General features: G+C 45.2%; 1 protein-coding gene and 1 non-coding gene across 2 annotated transcripts in view; both read left to right on the forward strand.

The window, feature by feature from the left end:
- LOC126088478 (uncharacterized) overlaps positions 1-17115 on the forward strand; it is a 441574-nt gene that overhangs the window by 383929 nt on the left and 40530 nt on the right. The window lies entirely within an intron of this gene.
- Trnat-ugu (transfer RNA threonine (anticodon UGU)) lies at positions 16126-16200 on the forward strand. The gene has a single exon. It is a non-coding gene; the product is annotated as a tRNA-Thr (tRNA).

Here is a 17115-nt window from a genome sequence, read left to right on the forward strand (position 1 = left end):
CCATCGTGCTCGATGTGCATAGTACAGCTTCTTCAAAGTTCGTTGTTTTAAGTAAGGCTGCTCAGTAATCAGCTGTTGGTGATGTGTTAGTTGCGTATCATTTCATTCAGTTATCTGCAAATCTCGTCTCGGCTCCTGCGATGACAAAACACAAGTTGAAAGCAGGGTTTTATGTATCTTGTCCCTCTATAGGCGTTAACCTGACTTCAACTTTCATTTTAGTATATAAGGTCCATTTCTGATGCTAAAAAGATGCTTTTTGATTAGTTCTTTCGTTTTTACAGCAGCTCATAATTTTGTGCGTTCCTGTTTCGTCTTCCGCACGGCGATGTGACTGCACTGCATAACTAAATACCCTCCCATTGTTGCACAAATGAGAAGGAAGAACCACGCAAAATAATAGTAGAGGATACTGTAAAGATACAAGAAGCTAAACGCGCATGGCAGTTAAACGGACCTTGTATACTAAGAAGATAGTAATAAATTTGTATACCTAGAAAGTAGTAGTAAATACGTATAAAAGTCCGGAAAGATTATTTATAGGTTAGTAGACGGTGTTCAGCGTTATCTACAGAACGCAAATTCAGTTTAGGTGATGTGTTCATGAAGGAATTGTGGTATCTTCTGTTACGAAGCAAGTAAAGCGTCGTCCTGAAGTGACGTTTCCACAATGTTTCCTACCCGTAAATTTCAGGCGAATACCGAATAATAACGACGTGTGGGATTTTTAATTTTTATTAATATATTTATTTTTACTTGAAAGCCAGTTTTCAAAATATCTGCTCAGCAGGGAACACTGAGAATACAAGCGTGCTGCCAGCTGTTTCTTTATTTCGCTCAGTTCGGCAGAGTATACAGGCTGCCTTTTTGACTACTATTGAATTAGTTAAGATTATATATATAGTTGAAAATTAAGTACAAGAATAGGGGGATGCGTTAAAACATGTCTTCCGTGAACAGTGGCGAACTGTGAAGTTCCTTGACAAAAATAAATCCCATACCTCTCCAATTCGACAACTGCCATGAGCCGGCAGCAGCGGAGCAGTTTCCACTTCACCTAATATCGCATTCTTCTCCGCTGCGTAGACTATTTTTCATTGTGCCTTAATTGGCGAACAACGTACTCGAAATTCTGCCAGTCCCTCCCAAAGTGGTATTCCCCTGCCGACACAATCCACGGTTTCATACTTCAGTTTTGTCTGACCATTTATTAATTTACAGAACAATGTTTGCTTTAAAGAAATAGGCGGTCTTTTGATTGGTATTATTGTTTCCAAAACAGACACAGAAGTGAGGTAATACTTTATCAAGTTCCTTTTATAATACAATACTGGCCATTAAAATTGCTACACCAAGAAGAAATACAGATGATAAACGGGTATTCATTGGACAAATATATTATACTACAACTGACATGTGATTACATTTTCACGCAATTTGGGTGCATAGATCCTGAGAAATCAGTGCCCAGAACAACCACCTCTGGCCGTAATAATGGCCTTGACATGCCTGGACATTGAGTCAAACAGAGCTTGGATGGCGTGTAGAGGTACAGCTGCCCATGCAGCTTCAACACGATACCACAATTCATCAAGAGTAGTTACTGGCGTATTGTGACGAGCCAGTTGCTCGGCCACCATTGACCAGACATTATCAGTTGGTGAGAGATAGGGAGAATGTGCTGGCCAGGGCAGTCGAACATTTTCTGTATCCAGAAAGGCCCGTACAGGACCAGCAACATGCGGTCGTGCATTATCCTGCTGAAATGTACGATTTTGCAGGGACTGAATGAAGGGTAGAGCCACTGGTTGTAACACATCTGAAATGTAACGTCCACTGTTCCAAGTGCCGTCAATGCGAACAAGAGGTGACCGAGACGTGTAACCAATGGCACCCCATACCATCACGCCGGGTGATACGCCAGTACGGTGATGACGGATACACGCTTCCAGTGGGCGTTCACCGCGATGTCGCCAAACACGGATGCGACCATCATGATGCTGTAAACAGAACCTGGATTCATCCGAAAAAATGACGATTTGCCATTCGTGCACCCAGGTTCGTGATCGCGTACACCATCGCTGGCGCTCCTGTCTGCGATGCAGCGTCGAGGGTAACCGCAGCCATGGTCTCAGAGCTGATAGTCCATGCTGCTGCAAACGTCGTCGAACTGTTCGTGCTGATGGTTGTTGCCTTGCAAACGTCCCCATCTGTTGACTCAGGGATCGAGACGTGGCTGCACGACCCGTTAGAGCTATGCGGGTAAGATGCCTGTCATCTCGACTGCTAGTGATACGACGCCGTTGGGATCCAGCACGGCGTTCCGTATTCCCCTCCTGAACCCACCGATTCCATATTCTGCTAACAGTCATTGGATCTCGACCAACGCGAGCAGCAACGTCGCGGTACGATAAACCGCAATCGCGATAGGCTACAATCCGACCTTTATCAAAGTCGGAAACGTGATGGTACGCATTTCTCCTCCTTACACGATGCATCACAACAACGTTTCACCAGGCAACGCCGGTCAACCGTTGTTTATGTATGAGAAATCGGTTGGAAACTTTGCTAATGTCTGCACGTTGTAGGTGTCGCTACCGGCGCCAACCTTGTGTGAATGCTCTGAAAAGCTAATCATTTGCATATCACAGGATCTTCTTCCTGTCGGTTAAATTTCACGTCTGTAGCACGTCATCTTCGTGGTGTAGCAATTTTAGTGGCCAGTAGTGTAGGTTCCGGTTCTTTGCTGCATGCCACAACGATGATTTGGAAAGCTTCCTCGAGGCATTACGGATCGCCCTTTGCATTCAGCCTATGCAGATGGCTTGGCGTATAGTAGTCGGTTCGTAATGACGGATATGGTGGGTGATCTAGCGGAGATTCAACTTGGGAAGCCGTTTTGTTCATGGGATGATAGGGAAGCCGTTTTGTTCATGGGATGATAGGGAAGCCGTTTTGTTCATGGGATGATAGGGAAGCCGTTTTGTTCATGGGATGATAGGGAAGCAGTTTTGTTCATGGGATGGTAGGGAAGCAGTTTTGTTCATGGGATGGTAGGGAAGCAGTTTCGTTCATGGGATGGTAGGGAAGCAGTTTTGTTCATGGGATGGTAGGGAAGCAGTTTTGTTCATGGGATGGTAGGGAAGCAGTTTTGTTCATGGGATGGTAGGGAAGCAGTATTGTTCATGGGATGGTAGGGAAGCAGTATTGTTCATGGGATGGTAGGGAAGCAGTATTGTTCATGGGATGGTAGGGAAGCAGTTTTGTTCATGGGATGGTAGGGAAGCAGTTTTGTTCATGGGATGATAGGGAAGCAGTTTTGTTCATGGGATGATAGGGAAGCCGTTTTGTTCATGGGATGGTAGGGAAGCCGTTTTGTTCATGGGATGGTAGGGAAGCCGTTTTGTTCATGGGATGATAGGGAAGCCGTTTTGTTCATGGGATGATAGGGAAGCCGTTTTGTTCATGGGATGATAGGGAAGCCGTTTTGTTCATGGGATGATAGGGAAGCCGTTTTGTTCATGGGATGATAGGGAAGCCGTTTTGTTCATGGGATGATAGGGAAGCCGTTTTGTTCATGGGATGGTAGGGAAGCAGTTTTGTTCATGGGATGGTAGGGAAGCAGTTTTGTTCATGGGATGGTAGGGAAGCCGTTTTGTTCATGGGATGGTAGGGAAGCCGTTTTGTTCATGGGATGGTAGGGAAGCCGTTTTGTTCATGGGATGGTAGGGAAGCCGTTTTGTTCATGGGATGGTAGGGAAGCCGTTTTCTTCAGGGGATGATAGGGAAGCCGTTTTCTTCAGGGGATGATAGGGAAGCCGTTTTCTTCAGGGGATGATAGGGAAGCCGTTTTCTTCAGGGGATGATAGGGAAGCCGTTTTCTTCAGGGGATGATAGGGAAGCCGTTTTCTTCAGGGGATGATAGGGAAGCCGTTTTCTTCAGGGGATGATAGGGAAGCCGTTTTCTTCAGGGGATGATAGGGAAGCCGTTTTCTTCAGGGGATGATAGGGAAGCCGTTTTCTTCAGGGGATGATAGGGAAGCCGTTTTCTTCAGGGGATGATAGGGAAGCCGTTTTCTTCAGGGGATGATAGGGAAGCCGTTTTCTTCAGGGGATGATAGGGAAGCCGTTTTCTTCAGGGGATGATAGGGAAGCCGTTTTCTTCAGGGGATGATAGGGAAGCCGTTTTCTTCAGGGGATGATAGGGAAGCCGTTTTCTTCAGGGGATGATAGGGAAGCCGTTTTCTTCAGGGGATGATAGGGAAGCCGTTTTCTTCAGGGGATGATAGGGAAGCCGTTTTCTTCAGGGGATGATAGGGAAGCCGTTTTCTTCAGGGGATGATAGGGAAGCCGTTTTCTTCAGGGGATGATAGGGAAGCCGTTTTCTTCAGGGGATGATAGGGAAGCCGTTTTCTTCAGGGGATGATAGGGAAGCCGTTTTCTTCAGGGGATGATAGGGAAGCCGTTTTCTTCAGGGGATGATAGGGAAGCCGTTTTCTTCAGGGGATGATAGGGAAGCCGTTTTCTTCAGGGGATGATAGGGAAGCCGTTTTCTTCAGGGGATGATAGGGAAGCCGTTTTCTTCAGGGGATGATAGGGAAGCCGTTTTCTTCAGGGGATGATAGGGAAGCCGTTTTCTTCAGGGGATGATAGGGAAGCCGTTTTCTTCAGGGGATGATAGTCTGAAGATGGCCATAAAATCTTCCTCTTCGAACCAGTTGTAATCCAATAGGTGGATCGAAGCTATCTTGAAAACTGCGTTTCTTGATAGCTTAGCTAAGACCACCAATATTTCGTTACGACAGGTCATGGCGTGGGCCGTCAATTCGTATTATCAGGTGTTGATACACACACACACACACACACACACACACACACACACACACACACACACACACAGCTATGCCACAGCGTGCAGCATTCCTCGCGCTTAGCCGTGTTCCCGGCACGGGCAGAATGAGCCTGGGGAATGAGACTAGGGAATAAGGCGCGGCTGGAGCCTGGAGCCTGCCTGGCCGCTCCCACACCCTTGATGCGTCCAATACAGCCAATCAGCCGCAGCAGGCAGGACGCCGCCGCTCCCGGATCTCGCTCGCTTTCGCCGTGGATTCTCCAGCCTTCACACGTTCTGGCTGCTGCCTTCCTCTTGCACCAAGCGTTGAGTCTCATTTCGTAGAATATTAAAAGTTTTGCTGAGGGTCAAGCCATTCTAGCACACAATCAATACATCTAATACTACGTCGTACTCCGCAAGCCACCTATTGGTGTATGGCGGAGGGTACTTTTTGTACCACTAACTGAGCCCTCCAACCCTGTTCCACTCGTGAATAGCGCTTGAGAAGAATGGTTGTGGGTAAGCCTCTTTGTTGACTCTAATCTCTCGATTTTCTCCTCATGGTCATTACGCGGGACGTGTGTAGGGGGAAGTGATACGTTGTCCGACTCTTCCCGGAAAGTACTCTCTCTAAATTTCAATAGCGATACACATCGCCTCTCTTCTAACGTCTGCTGATTGAGTTTCGCCTTACAAAGCCACTTCCTTCGTGGATGAGTTACATTTCTGCTTTTCCAACTACTTGTTGTATATGGCCATTCCACTTAAGGTCGCTTCGGATAGTTACTGCTAGATATTTTTCGGCAGATACTGTTTCTAGCGCGGTTGGTCATCAATACTGCAGCTACACAGTATTCCGGTTATAAATTGTAACAGCGAAAATTGTTTAGCACTAACAGGAATATGTTTTATAGAAGCACGACGAAGTATCAAAGCAGTGTTTGATATTTTTCTCCTTTTGCATTTTTTAATTTCAGCTTTTTCTGAGAAAATTGTTTTTTTTTCTAGCGCTACATGGTCAATCTTTCTTTTTTCATTTTTACTACAACATCCGTCTGTTTCAAGTTGCGCATCAACAATTTGCGAATAAAACCTGAATTAAACAATGAGAATTTCAATTTTGCTATAAACATTGTCTATTTTTCAAATAAGACAAGAGGATAACTATGTAGAACAAAAATGTTGCGTAGGTTATGCGGCCATTTATACATCCACATCTAGTTTCTAGCAGTACACAGCTCCCTGCATCCAGGGAAATCTTGTAACACACTGAAAACATAAGCAAACAAAGCGCTCGAAATGAGGTAACACCTGATAGGTATGCAACAACTCTAACATACAGGTAACGCGGTTACTGTCTTAACTGACCAAAGCTACTAGGAAAACTAATGTAATCTGTGCTTGCTTACGATATTCCGCGGTAGTTTAACAAATCTATGAACATACTATTGACGGAGATGCAGATGAAGACGGAGCACTTGTGAGACGGATAGAAAATTGAAATATCTAGAGGTGGACATTGATAGTGGTGGACTGTATGAAATAGGAGTAAAAATACAGGATACAGCAAAGCAGAAAAGTAATAGTGTGTATGAATTCTTCTTGGTGGGTCAAGATTTCTAATAACAATAAGGAAACAGTGAGTACACTAACTGTTGAACTTGTCCTACGATATAGATCAGAACTATATATTTTAAATGCTAACCGCAAAAAATACTAATCGCTTTGGCCGGCCAGAATGGCCGAGCGGTTCTAGGCGCTTCAGTCTAGAACCGCGCGACCACTGCGGTCGCAGGTTCGAATCCTGCCTCGGGCATGGATGTGTGTGATGTCCTTAGGTTAGTTAGGTTTAAGTAGTTCTAAGTTCTAGGGGACTGATGACCTGAGAAGTTAAGTCCCATAGTGCTCAGAGCCATTTGAACCATTTTTGAACTAATCGCTGTGGAAGTGAATTATTTACCAGGAAGCGCCAGAATATCGAGAATCGAGAGGAAAAGGAGCGATTAAGAAGTAAGAGCTAGAATAAAGCCAAATGAAAATAGCGATTTTTCAGGAAACACTCGGGATGTGTTAGGTTACCATTACCTGGCTGGTCTTAATCGCCAACTACCTCCCAGAAATGTAGCTCATCGCTCCTAGTGTCCAATCTTCTGTGATGGTTACCGTCATCTTGGTGACCACCGATAATTACCGTGTACAAGCGCGTTAAAATTAGCAGAGGGAAGAATGTTCAGTAATTCACGTCTCACGATCGTCTCGGCGAACACACAGAAAACCGGAGACACGCTGGGCTCAGGAACGACCCGGTGTGACCTCACGAGCCTGCTGGGGAGTGTGCGGCAGGTAGTGTGGTGCCCGCGGGCCGCGAGCCGGCCGGCTGATTGGTATTGGCGACGGCCGGCGTGACAGCGAATAATGACGGCAGTGTGTGGGACAGCGGCCGTAATTGCGAGGGGCGGCGGGGGCGGCGGTGGCAGCGGGCCAGCGCGCTGTTCCCATGGAGGCGGGGGCGGACGCTCTGCCGCGGTGCTGCGAGCGCGGCCGCCAGTCCCGAGTACCAGGAGGGCCTGCCTCATCTGCCCGCAACCGTGTCCACTGGAGCCTACAGTGAAAGGTTGTCTACAGCCTGTGCAAATACTACAGCTCTCACACCCAAGACAAGTAGTTTTGATTTTATCCATACTGGATGAGAGGTCGTGGTTGTGAATGTCAATGTTAAAAAATATATCGGCTCAACCACTTGTTTATAGTGTAAAACACTAAGATTGACTCGTTTCGGAAGCCAAGCTTCCAGCATCAGAATAATAAAAAGTAAAAGAACATGTTAACTCGCGAAAATGGAACATGCACCAGGCACAATAAAATTGATAATAGAAATTAAAACATCGTGGCTACTTCCCTTGTTGCAGCCGTGTCTTCCAAGGTACATCTCCACATAGTTGTCAAAATATAAAAAAAACTCTAAAATGGTGTCGCCTATGGTGTTCAGCATCTAACTACATGGCTCTCTCCTCTATCGTCGTAAACCGCCCGTGCGTGTTCGTTGATACCACACACCACGTAGCCAAACACGACACTGAAACGCGAGTGAGCTCACGCGCAAGTGAACAAGGAAATCACAGAGATGTAGTATATACAAAGGACCTCATGCAATGATGGTATCCTGCCAATTGGTGATACAAATAACTTTTTCAAAGATTTCACTGGTTTCTTTTAGCAACTAAATTTTTAGCAATTGGCAGGATATCATCATTTCATGAGGTCCTTGGTCCGCAGCTCGTGATCGTGCGGTAGCGTTCTCGCTTCCCATGCCCGGGTTCCCGGGTTCGATTCCCGGCGGGGTCAGGGATTTTCTCTGCCTCATGATGACTGGGTGTTGTGTGCTGTCCTTAGGTTAGTTAGGTTTAAGTAGTACTAAGTACTAGGGGACTGATGACCATAGATGTTAAGTCCCATAGTGCTCAGAGCCATTTGAACCATGAGGTCCTTGGAACATGTGTACGTTATCTGTTTGCATAGACATCTCTTTGACTTCCTTGTTTACTTGCGCGTTAGCTCACTCGCGTTTCAGTGTCTTGTTTGGCTACGTGGTGTGTGGTATCGACGAAGACGCACGGGCGGTTTACGACGATAGAGGAGAGACCCATGTGGTTAGATGTTGAACACCATAGGCGACACCATTTTAGAGCTTTTTATATTTTGACGACTATGTGGAGATGCACCTTGGAAGACACGACTGCAAGAAGGGAAGTAGCCACGATGTTTTAATTTTATTATCCTGCCTCGTGCATGTTCCATTTTAGCGAGTATTAACAGGTTCTTTTACTTTTTATTATTCTGATAATGGAAGCCCGACTTCCGAAACGCGTCAATCTTAGTGTTTTACTCTATAAACAAGTGGTTAAGCAGATATTTTTTAACATCAAGACAAGTAATATTTGAGGGAGAATTGACACACGGTTGTAGTGTATCATCTCTTCCCCCCCCCCCCCCTCCTCACCTACGTCCCCGCATAGTTCAGTCTACATCTGACTCCTCTGCAATTCATTCAGGTACCTGGCAGAGGGTTCATCGAACTATCTTCACACTATTTCCCTACCGTTTACCGTTCCTTTCTCGAACAGCGTGCGGGAAAAACGAACTCTTGAATCCCGACTCTTGTCAACCAGTCGAAATATTGTCTGAAGGCAAGAGGCAATGGAAAGACCACGATAGAGGGAAAAGTTGACGGTCTAAGACCTAGAGGTCGCCCACCATTACGGTGGACAGTCCACATTGAGAGTTTGACACGGCTGGGCTTGGAGCAAGCAAGTTACCGTGCGCAAGAGACAGGCCGGCAAGGGGCTTACCACGTAATGGCACTACACCCTTGCGTACGGTTGGACCAGAGCGAGAGAAAGAGATGTCAACGATCATTTCTCGCTATGTAGATGTTCGTCAGCAGAATATTTTCGTGTTCAGAGGAAAAACTTGGTGACTGGAATTTCGTGAAAGGATCTCGCCGCAACGGAAAAGTTTTTGTTTTAATGATTCTCACCCCCCACTCGTGTATAGTATCCGAACTGCCTTCTTTGAACATTTTCGACGTCCTCCGCCAGTCGCATCAGATAAGAATTCGATACAGTACTCCAGAAGAGGATGTACAAACGTAGTGTAGGCAGTTTCTTTAATAGACCTTTCACATCTTTTAAGTGTTCTGCCAATAAAACGCAGTTTTCGGTTTGCCTTCCCCACGACATTTTGAGTGTGATCGTTCCAATTTGAGTTGTTAGTAGTTGCAATCACTACATATGTAGTTGAATTGACAGCGTTTAGAGTTGTGAGATTTATTGTGTAAGCGAAATTTAACGAGGTTCCTTTTAATACTTACGCGGATGACGTCACACTTTTCAGTACTTAACCACATGCCACTTTCAGCACTATGTGCGCCTTACACCAAGCGGTAGAGGATCCAGCGAGAAAGTCTGCAAAGGAAGTTATCTGAGAAAGGAGAAAAATTTTAGTTCTGCTGATGACACTAATTCTGCCAGAGGTGGAAAAGGTTTTGAAGGAGTAATTGAACGCAGTTTGTAAGATCAACTTGGAAGATGTAGCGTAGTCTAATGGTGTGGGAATTAGATTAGGAAATGAGAAGTTAAAAGTAGTAACGCAGTTTTTCTATTTGATAGCAGAAGTAAGGAGATATAACGTTTTCATTTGCAAAAGGAAGAAAGGCTTTCCTGAAAAATAGGAATTTGTTGACATCGAATACAAACTTAAATGTTAGCTCTTTCCTAAAAGTATTTCCTTGGAGTGTGTTCTTAAATGGAAACGAAAAGAATATAAAGTTCCGAAATGGGATGTTACAGAAAAGTGCTGCACATTAGATGGATAGATGGGGTTACTAATGGAAAAAGTGCTTAATCGAACTGAGGGGAAAAACTGGTGACACAATTTGATAAAAGAAGGGATACGTTATTAGAAAGCATCTTGAGGTATCAAGAAAAAATCGGAGTTAAATGGAGGGAAGTGTGAGGAATAAAGATTATTGAAGGACAGTAGGGCCTGTTCGCTCTAAATTGGACGTCGGTTGCAGTAGTTAAGCAGACATAAAGGGACTTGAACAGGATAGAGAGGACGTCTGCATGAAACCAGTCTGTTTATAGGTTAGACGCAGGTGAAGAGAGAGATATCTGAACGCCGTTCACCGTTGCGCAGCACAACTGACGGATTGCTGAAGTAGGAGCAAATGGAGTAATTTCTCAGACGTGTGATTTTTGTAACTGACTGAACCCTCACCCTGCACTAAGCAGCATAATCAAGCCGAGCACACCTAAAAGTAATAATGGGTATGCCCAGGGAAACGTGGTAAGAATACACGCGTTCTATGTAGACATGAAATATTTATCACACTAACGGCAATCAGTTACGTTGATGATACGAACTATTCACACTAGGTAATGTTTGTATATAATAGTGTCTCTCTTCTGTAATGATCAGTTATTGTTTCATTAAATTATTGCCAAAGACTCGGGATACTGTTGTTGTTGTTGTTGTTGCGGTCTTCAATCCTGAAACTGGTTTGATGCAGCTCTCCATGCTACTCTATCCTGTGCAAGCTTCTTCATCTCCCAGTACCTACTGCAGCCTACATCCTTCTGAATCTGCTTAGTGTATTCATCTCTTGGTCTCCCTCTACGATTTTTACCCTCCACGCTGCCCTCCAATACTAAATTGGTGATCCCTCGATGTCTCAGAACATGTCCTACCAACCGATCCCTTCTTCTAGTTAATTTGTGCCACAAGCTCCTCTTCTCCCCAATTCTATTCAATACCTCCTCATTAGTTATGTGATCTGCCCATCTAATCTTCAGCATTCTTCTGTAGCACCGCATTTCGAAAGCTTCTATTCTCTTCTTGTCTAAACTATTTATCGTCCACGTTTCACTTCCATACATGGCTACACTCCATACAAATACTTTCAGAAACAACTTCCTGACATTTAAATCTATACTCTATGTTGACAAATTTATCTTCTTCAGAAACGGTTTCCTTGCCATCGCCAGTCTACATTTTATATCCTATCTACTTCGACCATCGTCAGTTATTTTCCTCCCCAAATATCAAAACTCCTTTTCTGCTTTAAGTGTCTCATTTCCTAATCTAATTCCCTCAGCATCATCCGATTTAATTCGACTACATTCCATTATCCTCGTTTTGCTTTTGTTGATGTTCATCTTATACCCTCCTTTCAAGACGCTGCCCATTCCATTCAGCTGCTCTTCCAAGTCCTTTGCTGTCTCCGACAGAATTACAATGTCATCGGCGAACCTCAAAGTTTTTACTTCTTCTCCATGGATTTTAATACCTACTCCGAACTTTTCTTTTGTTTCTTTTATTGCTTGCTCAATATACAGATTAAACAACATAAGGGAGAGGCTACAACCCTGTCTCACTCTCTTCCCAACCACTGCTTCCCTTTCATGCCCCTCGACTCTTATAACTGCCATCTGCTTTCTGTACAAATTGTAAATAGCCTTTCGCTCCCTGTATTTTACCCCTGCCACCTTCAGAATTTGAAAGAAAGTTTTCCTATCAACATTGTCAAAAGCTTTCTCTAAGTCTACAAATGCTAGAAAAGTAGGTTTGCCTTTACTTAATCTAGCTTCTAAGATAAGTCGTAGGGTCAGTATTGCCTCACGTGTTCCAACATTTCTACGGAATCCAAACTAATCTTCCCCGAGGTCGGCTTCTATCAGTTTTTCCATTCGTCTGTAAAGAATTCGCGTTAGTATTTTGCAGCTGTGACTTATTACACTTCTTATAGTTCGCTAATTTTCACATCTGTCAACACCTGCTTTCTTTGGGATTGGAATTATTATATTCTTCTTGAAGTCTGAGGGTATTTCGCCTGTCTCATACATCTTGCTCACCAGAAGGTAGAGTTTTGTCAGGACTGGCTCTCCCAAGGCTGTCAGTAGTTCTAATGGAATGTTGTCTACTCCGGGGGCCTTGTTTCGACTCAGGTCTTTCAGTGCTCTGTCAAACTCTTCACGCAGTATCGTATCTCCCATTTCATCTTCATCTATATCCACATCCATTTCCGTAATATTGTCCTCAAGTACGTCGCCCTTGTATAGACCCTCTATATACTCCTTCCACCTTTCTGCTTTCCCTTCTTTGCTTAGAACTGGGTTTCCATCTGAGCTCTTTATATTCATACAAGTGGTTCTCCTTTCTCCAAAGGTCTCTTTAATTTTCCTGTAAGCAGTATCTATTTTACCCCTAGTGAGATAAGCCTCTACGGGATACAGTTACATCCATTAAATATTTGGACGTTTACGACGTACGAAGCAACTAAAGTGGAACTACCGTATTAAGCTAGTCGCAGCAGTTACGTTAATCTTCTTTGTAGGAAACTGAAGGAAATGTTATTCACCCACATTGGAAATGGTTTGCAGAAAAACCTCTTCGACTGATTCTTGAGCTTTTCTTGCAGTCAGGGAGCCATACCGGGTGAGATTAATAGAAGAGAAATAAAATACAAAGAGGAGCTGCGCGTTTCGTCACGTTTTCGTCAGTTAAGCACGAAAGTGTTACGGTTACGAGCTTTTAACTAGAATATTAGACGCTACGCACAGAGTGTCTTAGTATTACCATTAAGAGATGTGGGTTTCAAAAAGAGCGGAGGCAACATATTACTCCCACTTACGTTTCAGTAAATGATAATTATTGGATAATTAGGTAAATTACATCTCGTATGGAGACCTACAGTCTGTCGTGCCTCTCACACGCCATTCAGTAATGGAACGTAGTTGTGGATAAGTGATAGTGGTAGCTGAAGTGATCTCCAGTGCACACTGCACACTGCAAGCTGGCTTGCCAAGTATAGCTGTAGATGTAGCTGTAATGTGAGACTGGATCCAGCAAAACGTATTAATATGCTGCGATGGTGGTGTGTCGCTGTGATTGAATACGACGAGGGGCAGAGCCCGCAGTTGTCATGCGTGACGATATGTCGCGGCCTGCTGAGAGGAGAGGAGAGGAGAGGAGAGGACAGGGCAGGGCAGGGTAGACTACGTAACGACGGAGTGGGGGCAGCGGGTCAGGCGCGGCCGAGCGAGAGTGTGTGACGATTTAGTCGCCACCAATATGTTGTTCGAAGATTTTCTCTGATTACTTCATCAACACAATCGTGAGAGTAAGGTGAGAGAGATTAGAGCGCGTACTGACGTGTAACTGATAGAAGAATCTTTCCACCACGCACTATACGTTGGCTTGCAGAGTATGTTATGCGTGTAGCAGGAGGAGACCGGCCGTATCTATCCGAATGATCGAAACATGCATTCGCACAATCAGGTATAGAGTTTCCGTTTAAAAGTCAAAACATTAACGCTGTTCTGTATGAGAGGGCGTGCTGGGAAGTAATGCCTTTGAATTTTTTCATGTGCAAACTCTTCAAGCTTTTCAAACAAAGCAAACTTTATTAATATCCTACGTCCTTATTTTTGGCGTCCGCGTCTTTAATTTTGGCGTCCGCGTCTTTAATTTTGGCGTCCGCGTCTTTAATTTTGGCGTCCGCGTCTTTAATTTTGGCGTCCGCGTCTTTAATTTTGGCGTCCGCGTCTTTAATTTTGGCGTCCGCGTCTTTAATTTTGGCGTCCGCGTCTTTAATTTTTCGCGTCCGCGTCTTTAATTTTTCGCGTCCGCGTCTTTAATTTTTCGCGTCCGCGTCTTTAATTTTTCGCGTCCGCGTCTTTAATTTTTCGCGTCCGCGTCTTTAATTTTTCGCGTCCGCGTCTTTAATTTTTCGCGTCCGCGTCTTTAATTTTTCGCGTCCGCGTCTTTAATTTTTCGCGTCCGCGTCTTTAATTTTTCGCGTCCGCGTCTTTAATTTTTCGCGTCCGCGTCTTTAATTTTTCGCGTCCGCGTCTTTAATTTTTCGCGTCCGCGTCTTTAATTTTTCGCGTCCGCGTCTTTAATTTTTCGCGTCCGCGTCTGTAATTTTTCGCGTCCGCGTCTTTAATTTTTCGCGTCCGCGTCTTTAATTTTTCGCGTCCGCGTCTTTAATTTTTCGCGTCCGCGTCTTTAATTTTTCGCGTCCGCGTCTTTAATTTTTCGCGTCCGCGTCTTTAATTTTTCGCGTCCGCGTCTTTAATTTTTCGCGTCCGCGTCTTTAATTTTTCGCGTCCGCGTCTTTAATTTTTCGCGTCCGCGTCTTTAATTTTTCGCGTCCGCGTCTTTAATTTTTCGCGTCCGCGTCTTTAATTTTTCGCGTCCGCGTCTTTAATTTTTCGCGTCCGCGTCTTTAATTTTTCGCGTCCGCGTCTTTAATTTTTCGCGTCCGCGTCTTTAATTTTTCGCGTCCGCGTCTTTAATTTTTCGCGTCCGCGTCTTTAATTTTTCGCGTCCGCGTCTTTAATTTTTCGCGTCCGCGTCTTTAATTTTTCGCGTCCGCGTCTTTAATTTTTCGCGTCCGCGTCTTTAATTTTTCGCGTCCGCGTCTTTAATTTTTCGCGTCCGCGTCTTTAATTTTTCGCGTCCGCGTCTTTTATTTTTCGCGTCCGCGTCTTTTATTTTTCGCGTCCGCGTCTTTATTTTTCGCGTCCACACATTTACTTCTCTACATGGTCACTATCGCTAAGAACACATTATTCCCAACGTGAGACCAGTTTGTTTATACCGTCCCTGTGTAACGTTTGACTTTTTCGAAGGATCCGCGACCTTATCTGTGCATGCAGCACTTCATCACTATCAAAGTGCAGTCCTCGAAAGTGTCTTTTAAGTTTCGGAAACAGATCGAAGCTGGATGGGGCCAAGTCGGGACTGTGTGGAGGATGATCGATGACAGTCAACCCGAGGCGTCGGATTGTTGCAATGTCTAGACGATACGAAAAATGGAAAGGAGGCGGGAATTGTTGTTACCTTTTCTACTGTCGGCCGTCTGTCAGTCAACAGACGAGGTCGGCCTGCACGCTTTTATGCTGTGCGTGTCCCTACACGTTTCCGCTTCACTATCACATCGGAAACAGAGGACCTAGGGACGTTTAGGAGTGTGGAAATCTCGCGTGCAGACGTATGACACAAGTGACACCCTTGCGAGTGCCTATATTGTTGGCGACACCCCAAATAGATTTCGGCTTCCCGACCAGTGTTCGGTTTATACTGGTGAGCTTTACGCTGTTCTCCAGGCTGTCCAATACATCCGTCGCCATCAGCGGATACAGTATGAAATGATAATTAAATGGACAACCTAGCTTCAAACAGGCGTTGATGTACTTCATTGGGGACATGTTGAAAATGTGTGCCCCGACCGGGACTCGAATCCGGGATCTCCTGCTTACATGGCAGACGCTCTATCCATTTGAGCCACCGCAGGCACAGAGGATAGTGCGCCTGCAGGGACTTATCCCTTGCATGCTCCACATTCCCAACATGTCCACACCACTACATTCGTAGTGCGCCTAACAGATGTTTGCTCATCATACTCATTACTCGTGGCAGATTAATCTACCAAGTCCCGTACGAGTTCGGGCATAGCGTGTGCGTTCGCACAAGAAGGTCAATGGCCGGGGAGCCATATTTTAACTATATATGACGGTAGTATCTGTTCCCGAAAGAACAGTTACCGTGGATGACCATGCAGCTTTGCTAGAAATGAAATGATAATTAAATGGACACCCTAGCTGCAAACAGGCGTTGATGTACATCTATTAGGCGCACTACGAATGTAGTGTTGTGGACATGTTGGGAATGTGGATCTCACGGGGAGCGTGCAAGGGATAAGTCCCAGCAGGCGCACTATCCTCTGTGCCCGCGGTGGCTCAGATGGATAGAGCGTCTGCCATGTAAGCAGGAGATCCCGGGTTCGAGTCCCGGTCGGGGCACACATTTTCAACATGTCCCCAATGAAGTACATCAACGCCTGTTTGCAGCTAGGGTGTCCATTTAATTATCATTTCATTTCTAGCAAAGCTGCATTGTCATGCACGGTAACTGTTCTTTCGGGAACAGATACTACCGTCATATACGGATACAGTATGTTATCTGCTCAGACTCTCTCAGCTCTCTCCTCAGTCTCCAAGCTCTCTATCCTGTCCACCCTCTGGTCCACCGGATTCAGGACTGCCTCCACTTGCTCCACTTCGGGGGCGTCTCTGTGGCGTTCCTCTGGATCCGAGGACATGTTGGTATCTGTGGAAATGAGGCGGCCGATATAGCGGCCAAGGCTGCAGTCTCTCTTCTTCGGCCAGCTATTCGCATGATTCCGTTCGCCGATCTACGGAATGTTTTATGTCGTCGTGTTGCTGTTTTATGGCACGCACATTGGTCGACACTTCCCAATAATAAATTGCGGGACGTGAAAGCTCTTCCCTGTGCTTGGACCTCTTCCTCCCGAACTCGTCGTCGGGGGGAGGTAATTTTAAGTAGACTCCGGATAGGGCACTGTCATTTTAGCCATAGACATCTTTTAAGCGGCGGTCCTTCCCCACTGCTCTCAGCTATGGACAGTGAGACACCTTTCACTTGAGTGCCCCTATTTTGCTCCGTTACGCGCCCGTCTACAGCTGTCGGCTGATATATCTTCCATTTTAGCAGATGACACGCGATCAGCTGATCGCGTTCTCGAGTTCATTTGTGCCAGTGAGATGACGTCAGTCATTTGAAGCTCTTTTTGGGGACAAACAATCCCCTTTCTATAGTGGTTTTTTAAGCTTTCCTTCTGTTTTTGGTTTCCCCACTTTTTGAGTTTTGCTCCCATTGCTGCTGGTTTCCAGTTTCGTTTTTTTTAGCTTTTACTA

Source organism: Schistocerca cancellata, chromosome 6 (genome assembly GCF_023864275.1).
Source record: "Schistocerca cancellata isolate TAMUIC-IGC-003103 chromosome 6, iqSchCanc2.1, whole genome shotgun sequence".
Taxonomy (NCBI): Eukaryota; Metazoa; Arthropoda; class Insecta; order Orthoptera; family Acrididae; genus Schistocerca; species Schistocerca cancellata.